The sequence below is a fragment of the Microcebus murinus genome, chromosome 4, assembly GCF_040939455.1.
Source record: "Microcebus murinus isolate Inina chromosome 4, M.murinus_Inina_mat1.0, whole genome shotgun sequence".
NCBI classification, from domain to species: domain Eukaryota; kingdom Metazoa; phylum Chordata; class Mammalia; order Primates; family Cheirogaleidae; genus Microcebus; species Microcebus murinus.
The window spans coordinates 10,954,983-10,969,492 of NC_134107.1; the positions used below are offsets into that span (position 1 = coordinate 10,954,983).

Here is a 14,510-nt window from a genome sequence, read left to right on the forward strand (position 1 = left end):
GTGTGATAATGTCAGTTTCTGGGCTTCATTTTACCTATGGGTTGGGGGTGGTACTAGTGATCTCCAGGGTCCCTTCCAACTCTGACAATCTTGAATTATATAAAAATGCTATAAAATCCGAATTTCACTTTCGATTTCATGTTTCGCTGCTCCCAGCCAGTCAAGAACAAGAACAGAAAACACGTGAATAGTGCGTAAGGCAGTATAATCCCTTGGCCCCTCACACCCAGCAACTGCAGGGGAACCAGTGCACCCTGTGTAGCCAACCACATGCCGACAGTCCGTCCTGACCTGGGGAAGGGCTGCTTTGGAGCCAGCTCAATGTCCCCTGATCATCACCCTGATTACTGAGTCAGCTTTTGCTCTGGAAACAAGCAAACCCAGCATCTCACTGACACAGGACAGAGATTTCTTCCTCACTCACGGAGCATGAGGGCTGGGGCAGTGGAGAGGCCTCTGGGCTCAGCAGCGTTTGGCTTCAGGCAGAGGGGGAAGGGCATGTGGCTGGCTACACAGGGTGCACTGGTTCCCTTCCAGTTCCTGGGTGTGAGGGGCCAGGTGATTGATTATACTGCCTTATGCACTTGTCACGTGTTTTCTGTTCTTGTTCTTCACTGGCTGGCAGCAGTGAAAAACATGAAATCAAAAGTGAAATTCCTAGACTTTAAGACAACGTCCTGCAGCAGGGGAACAAGAATACTTTGACTGTGGCTTCATGATGATATTCAAGGTAAGGGCCTCCTGATATTTCAGGGGAAATCCACAGGGGCTGCCCCCCCATGAGAAGGACTCAGTCCGGTTTCCTAGAATGGGGATGTATGAGTGCCAGATTTTATTTCAAAAGTTGCATAAAAATTCTGTTCTTATCAGTTTCTGTGAGAGATTAGGAGTTCGTGGTGGAGGGGCTATGTCCTTTCTGTATCCAGAGAGCTGTCCTGGGTCTCCTGTTGAGGAGGGGAGGCTCTGGGAGAGACGTGGGCATCCCAGGGAGGGGTCTCTGAGTCAGGCTGGGGCCATCAGGGCAGCCCCTCCTGCCTGGGGTGTGGGGGGAGAGACACGGATGTCAGGGTGGCAGATGGTCAGGGGAGGAGGGGAGGGAGGCCGGTCAGGAAGGGCCTGCAGCTGCCCGCAGGGGTGTCCTGCACCCAGAGTCCAGAGGAAGGTCATGGCCAGAGGTCCCCATGGGAGGCCTCCGTGGTCCTGAGCTGGATGTGGAGTGGCAGGGTCAGGATGTAGAGCCAGTCAGGGGACCGTGGGGGTCACTGAGGCAGGGACATGGCTGCCTGAACAAGTCAGTGCCAGGAAATGGACCAGGAAAGGACCAGGAGGAACATTGGGTGTCTGTGCTGCTTGGCTGTGCTCACTGGGAGGACATTGTCAGGAGGAGGGCAAAGGTCGGCTGACGCTGGTCAATGGCTGCCCAAAGCAGGGTGGGCTGCTGGCCACACGGAGGAGCCCCCTGGAGAGGGGGTGGGTGTCAGGCATAGCAGGTGTATTCAGGAGCCGAGCAGCTGAGGACATGGGGACTCGGGTCCCAAAGGCCATCTCAGCTCCTGAGGCGACTGCGGGACTGGACAGGGAAGCAGCTGTGACAAAGGACGCACAGGGGCCGCTGTGTGCAGGTCAGCCCGTCCTCCCAGGGCCCCTGGGCAGCGCGTTCTCCGTGGGCTGGCGGGCAGAGGGGACCGCAGCGGATGGCAGAGGAACCGCCGGGCCCTGCGTGCTGCTGCCTTTGGGGTCAGAGTCAGTTGCTCAAGGCCAGTTCTCAGAAATTCTTAGGGAAGCGCACAGTTAGGCCTGGGGGAGAGTTAATGGTTGGCTCTAAGAGGGGGTGACTGTTGCTGGACACTAGGACGGGCAGCTGGGATGCGGGTGGAGGGGTTTGTTGTCCTTTGAGGACAGGCACAAGCAGGGAAAGTGAGAAACGCCCCAGTAATGAGCCAGGTGCCTGGGGAGGCCCTGGATACCTGGGCAGGAATGGAGGAAGTAGGAAAAACCTGGGACTTTTCCTTGGGGAGGAGCTAAGGGAGGGGAAGCTGGGGGAGGAGCTAAGGGACAGGAAGCTGGGGGAGGAGCTAAGGGAGGGGAAGCTGGGGGAGGAGCTAAGGGACAGGAAGCTGGGGGAGGAGCTAAGGGAGGGGAAGCTGGGGGAGGAGCTAAGGGACAGGAAGCTGGGGAAGGAGCTAAGGGAGGGGAAGCTGGGCAGGTTCAGGAAAGACTAACCCCAGCAGCACAGCCGACACCCTGTAGTGGATAGAGCCCCAGTCTGGGAATTCAGTTGTAATCTCAGTCCACCAAAGAATGATCTAGGACGAGACCTCCCCCATGCCCACCCAAACCCCACCTTCCAGGCTCAGCTGCCCCATCTGACCCTGGACAGCCACCCTGTGTCCCACCTTTGCCCATGATGACCCCAAAATGCAGGGGCTCCAGGGTCTGACAGCAGGAATTATTTCTCATAAAATAGCAATAATCTCAGCTACTTGAGGGACCCTTTTACCTAGGAAGGTTCTAGATATAAAAAGAATCTTCTTTAACAACACCATGGAAAAGCACCGCATATTCAGTGCAGAAGGCCCAGCTTCTACTCTGAGCTCCCGGGACTCACTGACTCCGACTCCTTCATCCTGCCCCCCCTTTGCCTGGGAGGCCGCTCCCACCCCACCCTCGCTAAGGCCCCTGGGGAGAAGCAAACCTCCCTCCCCTCAGAGCCCTGAGACCCTCTTTTTGCTCTTTTATGGCTCTTACCCCTCTGCTGTGAGTGACACTCCTCTGGTCTACACCTGTCCCCTCCCAGCTTGTGCCTATCAGGGTGCTGCTCTCAGCCTCGGGTACTGAGTGGACGTGTGGCAACTAGTACTCAGTTGAGGGAGGAGAAGGAAAGGGCTAAGGAGACGCCTCTCCAAAGGGACAAGTCCCTGAGCAGCTGGCTCCCCCTAAGGCCAGTTTAAAAATGATTATTGACAAATTTTTCTTTGTTACCTACCAGGTGCCATGCGCCTTATTAATATTGAGATAAGATTAATACTGTCATGTTTATCATTTCACATAATGGAACCCAAATGGCACCTGGGGTCTTCCCTTGTCCCTCAAATGCAAATGGATTCTCTGGAAACTCTCCTCCCAGCTGCTCTGTGAGACCCCGCACCCCTGGGGGTTCTAGGGGGCAACAAGCAGAGGCCTGCATTGCTCCTGGGTCCCTCCTGCTGCTCAATTAGTCCAATGTGGGGATCATTTCACTGACTCTTTTTCCCAAGCCAAAGGGGCAGCCCCCATTCCTCTCCTCCACAAAATGTCACTGTCAGAGCCCAGAAGGTCCTCTCAGTGGCTGGCTCTCTGCAGAGGGTCAGCGGGAGGATGGAGGTTCACATCACAGCCCCACCCTGGGGCGTCGCCAGCCCTGCTTGGCAAGTCTGGGTCTTGGGCAGGAGCCTCTCCCTGCAGGCTGCACCTGCCACCATGGTGCTCAGACCATCCGTCCCCGGCCACTGTCTTGCTTTTCGTTCTGTGGCCTGCGTGGACCCTCAAATTCCTATTCCCGCCATGCACAAACAGCTCCATTTCCCTGTGTGACTCCAGATCCCACCTCAGGCCCCCCTCACCTGAAGCCACCTGTCAAGGTGTTTCCCCAGACAGATGACCCTGTCCCTCAGGGAGCGCTGGCAGGGAGTGTTGAAATCCCCAAGCTCTCACCCCACACGTGACCCTCACAGACACCTGGTGGGATGTTGCCCCGTGAGGCTGAGAGAAGACAGGGGACCCCAACCCCCCAAAGTCAGAGATGGTCCTTGGCAGGCCACACTTTGATGGCAGATAAAGACTCCTGGTCCTGCGCTCACATCACCATCACCCCTCACCCCTCCAAGGCCCCAACCCACCTCCATCCCCAACTCTCTGCTCTCCTAGATTGCGGTGGTCGCTGTGGTGGCCGTGGTCGGTGTCGTCTGTGTTTACAAGTACCTCAGGTCCCACCAACAAGAGTACCACAGGTGAGCCCCGGAGCTCCTCAGAGGGTGCACAGATGCCCCCAAGGGTGGAGACTGGTGGGTCCTGCAGGTTGTTGTTCCCTGCCCAGGATGGGAGGAGCCCCACGGGGTCTCAGGGTCTCAGGGCCTCAGTGCCGCCCCTCCTTCCCCCTTAACACCCCTCCCGTGTGTCTGTTTGTCCAGGAGAGACTAGCGGATGTCAAGGAGCATGCAAGTGGCACCTCGTTTCCGTAGTGTTCCAATGAGGTCTTATACTCAGTAACAGCAACGCTAAAGATTCTACAAGCATCTGTCATTGGGACAAAAAGAAGTCCTTCTCTTCCAGGTCTCCATGACCCTGGGTGTCCCTGTCCGGACACCTAGGGAAATGTCTCTGCCACTGTCTGCATAATCGCCTCCACGCTCCAGTGCAGCCTGCACTCTGCACCTCAGCCCGCTGGATCGCGCTGCTCCTGTATCCACAGAAGAGGGGGATTTAAGATGGATTTTAACAAGGAGGCCTGCGTAGGAAACATGCATCTGTGTGGGGGCGCCCGTGCCTGGGGCCTTGGGGGACACCCTCCCTGTGCCCCCCTGCACGTGAGCTCGTGGGTTGGAGGAACAAATATCTAGCCGCTTAACCCTAACTCTTCATTCACTGCTGCATTTAATAAACACGAGTGAGCATTTCATGTGGTCAAGACTCTCTCTGGCAGGAGGGGGACAATGGTGAGCGTGACACAGTCCGTCCCCTCCAGGAAGTCCTGGGTCAGGAGACAGGACACCATGGGCGGAGGTTCCCGCACACGGGGCAGCGTGAGGGACACCCAGGAGGAGCACGGAGCTGCGTGAGAGTCACTCTGGCAGTGGCGCGGCAGGGAAGGGGACAGTGGGGACCAGGCCTGGCTGGGGAGGCGCCATCCGAGTGGGGCATTAGAGGACAGTGACGGGTTCCTCTGTGTCACGAGGCCCCACACTGTGTGCAGGAGCTTTGGGGACAGTGGGCCACCCCCTGAGACGATCAGTCCTTTCCTGTGCTGCTGCCACGGCGGGGACAGAACTCGGGAAGGTCCAGGGTGTCCGGATCAGACATCTCCAGGCGTGAGGCTAGTGTTGCACAGCGTTACTTGAAAAATGTAAGGTCTCACTCCAGAGAGAGAGGGCTGTGTCTATGACTTGTGTGTTTACAGAGGAGAGAGTAAATAACATTATCCACAGAGATCACATCCACGGGTCACAGTGTGACAGGTCACAGCATCATCTATCACTTGCTGGCGCTGTCTCGCTTTCCTTAGCTACAGAAGCAACTTTGATTTTGATTTGATTGGGATTATTTGGTTAATAAATACACAACATGATTTTACTGTTGCAAATATTTTTTGTCCTCCGAGTTGATCTTACAGGTTTCTTCCCAAAGGCTTGTAGTCACAGGTCCGTCCCTCCTGCACCTGCATCTGCTCTGACAGGGTCCTCTGCAGCCCGTCACCCACTCAGGAAGAGATAAGGCCTCAGGTGGCTTTTCATTTGCCGGAGCTAGACAGGCCCTAGAATCCCTCACAATCGAAATGAGTGTGACAAATAGAACACGGGATGTGCGTGCGATTCTGGAGCAGCCCTGCCCGTGCCTGTTTGTAGCCAGGACGTCAGTGAGTTGGAATCCCTGGGTGGGCTGAGCCCTGTGACCACCCTCTGGGGGCTGGGCGGGCAGAGCGAGTCCCCCTGTCCCCATGTCCCTCCTCATTGGCGCCTCTGCTGCCCGTGTGAGTCGGGGCTCGGCAGAGACACAGGAACAGGCTGGGCAGGTGGGGACAGGGACAGTCAGGGGGAGGAGAGGGATGTATGTGAGGGGGATGGGCTCTCAGGTGAGGGAGGATGACAACTATTAGGACAGGCCATCTGCCAGCCACAGACCCTGGGGTGCTGGCAGCAGGGCTCAGTGCAAGTGCGCTGGCTCAGAGGCAGGGAAGCCCATGCTGTCCCCAGTCTGCGGCCAAAGCCTGAGCACCCAGGGGATCACTGGCATGTGCCCTGGAGTCCCCAGGCTGGGGAGCCTGGCGCTGTTGTCCTAGGACAAGGGAGGAAGGGAGTGTCCCAGCTCCAGCAGGGACATGGACACATCTGTGTTTCTCTGTGTTCTCCCCACACCCCAGGGGGTTGGGTGGTCCCGGCCACGTTGAGGGCGGATCTTGTCCCCCAGATCACTGACACTCACACTGTCCTCTGCTCAGGACTCACTTACTCACCCGGCAACGCCCTTCACCAGGTCTCTGGGTGTTCCTCCATCCAGTATAGGTGACCCCTGACCTTAACCCTCACATGGCCCTGTCCCCTTAGGCTCCTCATTCTGCAGGACTCCCGTCCCCACCCTGACCCTCACCCCATTCCCACAGCCTCCTTCCTGACGGCTCTGACCTTGAGTTAACTCAGGTGCGGGGGACATGGCTCACCTGCTGCAGCGAGTCACCCCAGGGGAAGCAGCTTCTCATACACCTGGTGCTCCTCTACATGGGGCACCTGCCACCTGCCACCTGTCCTGCTGAAATCACCACAGAGCTTGTTGGAACACAGTCCCCTTCCTCTCCTGCCATGTGTCCTATCAGTCCCGTGTTCTAGACCCCTCGGCCCAGAGTAGACGAGAGGCCATCCTGGGTGACAGCTCACTGCCAACTGGGGGCGTTCTCGGCTCCTCCCCACAAGCCATCACCCAAAGGCCTCAGTCACTCCCAGCCCCACAGAGCAATGAGCATAAAAGCCTGAGGAGGCCTTGTTGGTCTGGGCTCACCCAGCTGCTGACACATGGAAATGCAGACTAGGGAAGGTGACATTTGCCCAAGGCCATCGGCCCAGCCAGGGCACAGCCAGGACCAGAAGCAGAAACCAGACGCCCAGTCCAGGTCTCTGCAGAGGCAGAGCCGAGTGGCAGAAAGGGCAGGAGACTGAGGCAGGAGACCCTGTCTCTCCCCCTCAGCGCCCACCACCGGCACCTGCCTTCCCCCAGTTCCCCCACTGCGGCGCTGCTCTCCCCAAGTCCCCACGCCCTGCCTGTCGCCAAGCCCAGAGCTTCCGTCTCTGACCTCATCTTACTGGCCACCTGCAGGATTGGACCCAACAAGCCTCAGTGTCCCTCAACGCTGTCCCCTGGCCGTGCTCCAGCTGCCCCGAGGCCTCCTCCTCCTCCTGGCAAGCCGCTCTTGCCCCTCTGCGCCTCCAGCGTGGCGCTGCCCCCGCTGCTTCCCGCCCTGTCCCCAAGCCAGTGTTGGAGGGGGCCGCTGTGAGTGCCACCGCGCTGGGCAGGGCTCAGCTGTGCGCAGCGTTCACACCACTCGGTCCCTGGTCCCAGGCTCACGTCCCCCAAACAGGGACTCCTCGTGAAGGAGCCCTGCTGTCCTCTGGCTGCTGTGCCTGCCCGCCAGTCCCGTCATCCCCTGGGGGAAGCTGTCTGAGGCTCTGCCTCACGTGGGAAACCCAGCTGCTTCCTGCTCGCTCACTCAACGTCCTGGTCATCAACATGTGTGGGGATTTTCCCCACGTGACCAGCGTTCTGGTGGTGGCCACCTGGTGACCTAGGATTCCATTCAGATCAGCCGCTCCCTCCCTACGTTGGCATCAGGTCCCACAGGTAAAAGGTTGAGTCCCTCAACACTGTGCCTGCTTCAAATGCCAATGACAAGTCTGGGTCCCTGGAACTCTTGACTGAAGGGTATGAATCGGGGCTTCCCAACCCCTCCGACGGTGGTCCCGGCACTCAGGAAACGGTTTCCTTCCATGTCCTGGTCTATCAGAAAGCGCACAAGCGAGGGTGCAGGGAGCAGCAGATGGAAGAGACGCACAGGGCCAGGAGTGCGGAAGGCTGGGGGCTGCCCTGCCTCCTCCAGGCACCCCCACCTGCTCAGCAGCACAGAAGCTCTGTGAACTGAGTAGTTCAGGGCTTTTCTGGAAGTTTCCTGACATAGGCCTGACTTACCAACCCAGGCTCCAGCCCCTCTGCCCTTTCTGGAGGATGTGTGGGGGTGGGGCTGAACGTGCTAAGCTTCCCACGCAGCCTGCAGCGCCTAAAATATTCCCTATCTGGCCTCTCCAGAAAGAGTTCCCCACCCTGGGCATTCATGATAATGATGGTGATAAACTCACTGTCCTTGTGCACCAGCATCATGATGTTCCTAGTCTCCTGCTCACAGGGGATGAAATGGCTGTGACGAGCCCCCCTACACAGCCCCAGAAACAGAGGGTCCCCTGGTGATGAGCCAGGACCCGGCAGACACTGCCTTGAATATTGCTTAATTGTGCAGGCTTTTAGTGAGTCAGGAGATTTCAAAGAAAGTTTGAGCTGCCCCGTTGAAAGTGATATGGAAAATGTCGGGCGCCAGGACGTGGCTGCATACCACCTCCCCATCCCTCGACATCTGTGCGGACCAGCGCTGCACGTGGCCAGTTGGAGGGCGCTGCTGGGGTCAGCCCCGGCAGAGGGCACAACACGCCCCCACTCCCCCCCACCCCACTCCCCCCCCCAAATCCGGGCACCATACGCCACTGGGGCACAGTGGGCCAGAATACCCCCAGGCCCACCTGAGGCTGCCTGTATCTGGCCACCCTGCTTGCGTGGTCCTGATTGGGTAATTTTTGAATCCCACTGTTTTTTATTGGATGTTAAAGCTTGTTTTCGATGGGATGTTAAAGCTTGTTTTTGATTGGAGGCTTTTTGAGCCCGACCAAGGGTGTAAAAGCAGGAGGAGAACAAGGAGGGGGGAGGGGGCAGACAGGTCAGAAGATCCGAAGACAGCAAGAGAGCTCAACACTAGTTTGCTGAGCCTGCTGGGGAGGAATAAAGGCTGCTCTCCGAGTCTTAGTGTGCTGCTCGGCTCTTTCCCGGGTCAGGAGCTGTAACACTAGCTGTACACTTGCCACAACAAAAGGAGACGGAGAAAGCACAAATTTCAACCTGTTAAAACCCAAATCCTGGGGAAATGGACCAGCTGTGGCCCTCACTGCTTCACTATGCACTTCGGTACCAGGAACTTTCTTAGGGAGTCACCCAATCCCTGCCTGACCCCAGGACGCTTCCTGCTTCAACATACTGAGTTATAACAGGGAGTCACCCTAATTCCATGAAAACACTTCCCCTTTTCAAGAAACCACATGAAGATTTCTCCCCTTGTTTAGCCTGTGGTCAAGCTGATCCAATAGAGGCCCTGGAGGAACCCGGCTCAGGCCTCCTCTGCAGGGAGCGGCACTTCTGCTCTGCTGCGGAGCAGGCTCCCCGCGTTTCTGAGCAGATCTCTGCTGGGCTTACAGAACCCCCCCTGCCCGTCTTCCACCCACACCTCCTCTCAAGCCCACCGCTGTCCCCGTGCCAGGGCCGTGCTAGGCAGGGAGCGTTTGCCGGACCCCAGGGAGCTAAGGGCGCTCACTTCCTCCTCCCTCCTGAAAGGAGGACGCTCATCCCTCCTGGTTGTTTGAAAAGAATGTACTTTCTCCTCCCAGGAAAGCCTTCTGTAAAACCCAAGGCTCTTCCCTTTTCCCATGTGGACGCCTTTTTCAGGGCTCCCACATCCGCACCCAGAGCTGGGAAATAAACAGCATTTGGCCTCACGGGAGGCTTCTGAGTCTCCGTCTGGGCTCCGAGGCTAACGTCTCACTTCACTCTGCGCGGGCAGCTGCTCCTGAGTTCCTTCCTGTGCGGATCCAACGACCACTGGGACTTACAGCGGCTCCCAGCATAGGGTGTCACTGTCCTGTGTCAGCGACAGTGGTTTCTGTAAGGACACAGTCAGGGTTGGGGAAGTGCACAGGGATGTGGGTGCCCAGCACAGAGCTGTTTAATGTCCCCACCAGGTGGTGACAGTGGGAACACCATGGCTGATTGGGGACAGGGATGTGGGTGACCAGCACAGAGCTGTTTAATGTCCCCACCAGGTGGTGACAGTGGGAACACCATGGCTGATTGGGGACAGGGATGTGGGTGCCCAGCACAGAACTGTTTAATGTCCCCACCAGGTGGTGACAGTGGGAACACCATGGCTGATTGGGGACAGGGATGTGAGTGCCCAGCACAGAGATGTTTAATGTCCCCACCAGGTGGTGACAGTGGGAACACCATGGCTGATTGGGGACAGGGATGTGGGTGACCAGCACAGAGATGTTTAATGTCCCCACCAGGTGGTGACAGTGGGAACACCTAGGCTGATTGAGGACAGGGATGTGGGTGCCCAGCACAGAGCTGTTTAATGTCCCCTCCAGGTGGTGACAGTGGGAACACCTAGGCATATTGGGTACAGGGATGTGGGTGCCCAGCACAGAGCTGTTTAATGTCCCCTCCAGGCAGTGACAGTGGGAACACCACGGCTGATTGGGGACAGGGATGTGGGTGCCCAGCACAGAGCTGTTTAATGTCCCCTCCAGGTGGTGACAGTGGGAACACCTAGGCATATTGGGTACAGGGATGTGGGTGCCCAGCACAGAGCTGTTTAATGTCCCCTCCAGGCAGTGACAGTGGGAACACCTAGGCTGATTGGGGACAGGGATGTGGGTGCCCAGCACAGAGCTGTTTAATGTCCCCACCTGGTGGTGACAGTGGGAACACCTAGGCTGATTGAGGACAGGGATGTGAGTGCCCAGCACAGAGCTGTTTAATGTCCCCTCCAGGTGGTGACAGTGCGAACACCTAGGCTGTTTGGGGACAGGGATTGCAGGTGAGAGCTCTGGGGTCGGGGGTGGAGCTGCACAGGGGAGCTGAGGAAGGGAAATGAGGACAAGGCCACACTTTCTGGCTGCAGTGACTGAAGGACAGGCACAGGTGGGGTTTGGGGACCCAGCAGTGGAGCTGCCATGGCATTTCTCACATCAATACTCCATGTTAATACCACAATGTCGATACTAGAGTATTAATAGCATCCTCATATTAATACTGCAGCACCCAGCATTTCAGAGGGCCTCGCTCTTTACCTCCTGACAGGGAACCCGACGGGTCCCCGGTCTGCGTGTGGGGACCTGGGCTCACAGAGTTGAGGGAACTTGTCCAACTAGTCCTGTGTCACGTCAGGACTGAGGCGTGTCAGGTAGTTCAAGAGCACCTCTCAGTCTGCAAAAACATTCCAAAGGGTCATCAGAGTGGCACACAGGTGGGGACCTGTTGCTCTGAAGGCCACACGGCCAGTCAGGTTCCCACCGTGACCCTGGCAGCTGAGAGACCTTCTCCACACCAGTGCACCCTGCTGAGACTGTTTCCCCCACCAGGAAAATGGGGCAGGTGGCCCCGTCTGGTCTATATCACAGGGTAAGTATATGGGAAGGTGGGGTAGACACTGGGGAGCCTTGTTCAAACCGGAGCTGCTGGTTCACCTGTTGCTCCTCCCACAACGCTGGCGGGGAGATCCGGGCAAGTGTTAATATATATGTTTTATGTGGTGTATACATTATATGCAATTATATGTAGTGTATAATATTTATTAAATTATTATTTATTATTTAATATAGTTATTATTTATTATTTAATAATAAATTATTATTTATTATTTAAATAAGATTTGTTTATTATTAATCATTGAATAAATTATTGTTTATTATTAATAATAAATAATTATTTATTATTAATAATAAATAATTATTTAATAACTATTTAAATTATTATTTATTATTTAATAATTTAATTAAATTATTATTTATTATTTAAGTATGCATAGTGTATAATAATTATTATTTATTATATTTAATAATAAATATTTATTTATTTATTTTAAATAAAAATAAATTTATTATTTATTATATAAATAATTATTTATTATTATTTATTATTTAATATTTAATATAAATATTGAATATTTAATATTTATTTAATAAATATTTAAATATTTATATATTTAAATATAATAATATAATAAATATTATTATATTTAATATAATAATGTTAAATATAATATTATATCTAAATACTATTCATTATTTAAATTATTATTATTTTAATAAATTATTAAATAAATTTAATAATTTATTATTAAATTATTATTTATTATTTAAATATTTTATACATTTAATAATATATAAATTTATTATATATAATATAATATATATTAAATATATTTTATGTTTATAATATATAAATATATTATATTATATAATTTAATAATATAATAATGTTATTGCTAGTAAATTATTATTTAATAATTAATTATTAATAATTAATAGTTAATTATCAGTTAATTAATAGTCATTATCGATTAATTAATTAATTATAGTTATAAATAATAATTATTATTACTATAATTATTGTTATATTATTTATATAATTTATTTAAAATATATAATTCAATATAATTAAATTATTATTTATTATTAACCTTTTTCTTTCTGGGTTGTATTCCCTGTTTCCCTTGTCTTAAGGTGCCAGTTTCTCTGATGTCCCCAAGCCCCCCTCCCATGCCCCCGTACCTGGAAGTGCCAGTGCGCCAGGGCACCGCGGTTAGGAGCCACACGCTCTGCAGGCCGCATCCCTGGGCTCTCATCCTGGCACCGTGTCACGTGCTCTCATGAATCTGGCAAATGACTTAGCCTCTGTGAGCCTCAGTGTCCTGCTTTATGAAACAGGATATTAACAGCATCTACTTGTCTTGGAGACTCTCGCTGTCCACAGGGATTCGTTCTCCCTTCATGAGTCATGGCTTCGTGTCTAGGCATGTGGCTGTCCTGCGGAGACCACCACAGCCTCCCTGGCAGTGGCGTGACCCTGAGACCGAGTGCCTGCTGATGGAAGGCAAGTGTTGACGGGAGAGTCAGTCCCAGGCCTGGGGCTCGTCTGCTGTCTCTATTTTCCTTCTCAGGGCCAAAACCAAGAGACGGTGGCAACCCAGCTTCAGCCACTTGGACAATGAGGATGCCCTGGGGGTGGTGGGGTGACAGCTAGGACAGACCTGAGTGTCCAGGGGAGCAGAGCTGCCCCAATGACTTAGACCGTTTTCTGCAGAGTTGCTAGGTGTATGTTTACTTGTTAAAGAGATTGCCAACCTGGCTGGGCACAGTGGCTGCTCACGCCTGTAATCCTCGTACTCTGGGAGGCTGAGGCAGGAGGATCACTTGAGGTCAGGAGTTTGAGAGGAGCCTGAGCCAGAGCGGCACCCATCTCTACTAAAAATACAAAGAAATTAATCAGGCAACTAAAAATATATAGAAAAATTAGCCGGGCATGGTGGTGCATGCCTGTAATTCCTGCTACTTGGGAGGCTGAAGCAGAAGGATTGCTTGAGCCCAGGAGTTTGAGGTTGCTGTGAGCTAGGCTGACTCCATGGCACTCTAGCCCAGCAACACAGTGAGACTCTGTCTCAAAAAAAAAAGAAAAGAAAAGAAAAGAAAAATTATCTGGGAGTCATGACATGCATCTGTAGTCCCAGCTACTCAGGTGGCTGTGGCAGAAGGATCACTTGAGCCCAGGAGTTTGAGGTTGCTGTGAGCTAGGCTGACACCACGGCATCTACCCCAGGAACAGAGTGAGACTCTGTCAAGAAAGGAAGGAAGGAAGGTAGGAAGGAAGGAAGGAAGGAAGGAAGGAAGGAAGGAAGGAAGGAAGGAAGGAAGGAAGGAAGGAAGGAAGGAAGGAAGGAAGGAAGGAAGGAAAGAAATTGCCAACTAAAGTGTTTGTCCCATCTTACATTCCCACCACCAGTATATGAGGGTTCCAACAACTTCAAATCCTTGTTCATACATAGTACAGTCAGCTTTAAAAATTTTAGTCACTTTGATGAATCCATGATGGTATTTTACTGTAGTCTTAATGAGCGTTTTCCTACTAATCAATAATGTTAAACATATTTTAAGTGTTTATTTGACATCAGTATATCTCTTTTATAAAGAGTTATTTCAAATATTTTGCCATGCAAAAAATTGTGTTGTTTGTCTTATTACTGAATTATAAACGTTCTTTCTATATTCTAGATAGAGTCATTTGTTGTCCAGCACAGAATACAATTTCTAGATAAGCAAAGAAGGAAAAGGTGACTGATCAGCAAGGAATAAAATGGCCCAGCCACAGAAGAACACGCAGACATGACCCAGATACTTGGTTAAGCAAAGACTTGAAAATTTGATTTATGCATTTAAAAAATATGAATGGAAAAAAGTGAAGATACATGTTGGATACATGTTTTCAAAAAAGCCACCCTGTTACATGGAATCCTCTTGACTCCTCTTGCCAATCCCAGCCTAGACTACCCAGGCTGTTCTCAGCACAGGGGTCAGACAGAGTCTGAGAAATGTCATCAGATCAATCACTGCTGTGCTCCACTCCCCAGTGGCAAACATCTGCAATCGCAGTCCACACAAACAAATGGAAAAGCACCCCATGCTCTTGCATCAGAAATATTAAGGAGTGTCCTGCCCAAAGCAATGTATAGGCTCAATGCAATCCCAATCGAAAAACCAATTTTATTTCTCACAGAACTAGAAAAAGACAATTCTAATGGTTTGTTTCATATGGAACCAAAGTAGCCAAAGCAGTCTCGAGAAAGAAACAAACAAAACAAAAGCTATAGGCATTGCATTGCCTAACCTCAAATTATA

The 14,510-nt window shown here is 52.3% G+C and overlaps 1 long non-coding RNA gene across 1 annotated transcript; it reads left to right on the forward strand.

The window, feature by feature from the left end:
- The first annotated feature begins 621 nt into the window (after nucleotides 1–621).
- LOC142870574 (uncharacterized) lies at nucleotides 622–4,655 on the forward strand. The gene is made up of 3 exons (XR_012918907.1): nucleotides 622–730; nucleotides 3,907–3,989; nucleotides 4,170–4,655. It is a non-coding gene; the product is annotated as an uncharacterized LOC142870574 (long non-coding RNA).
- The last annotated feature ends 9,855 nt before the right edge of the window (nucleotides 4,656–14,510 follow it).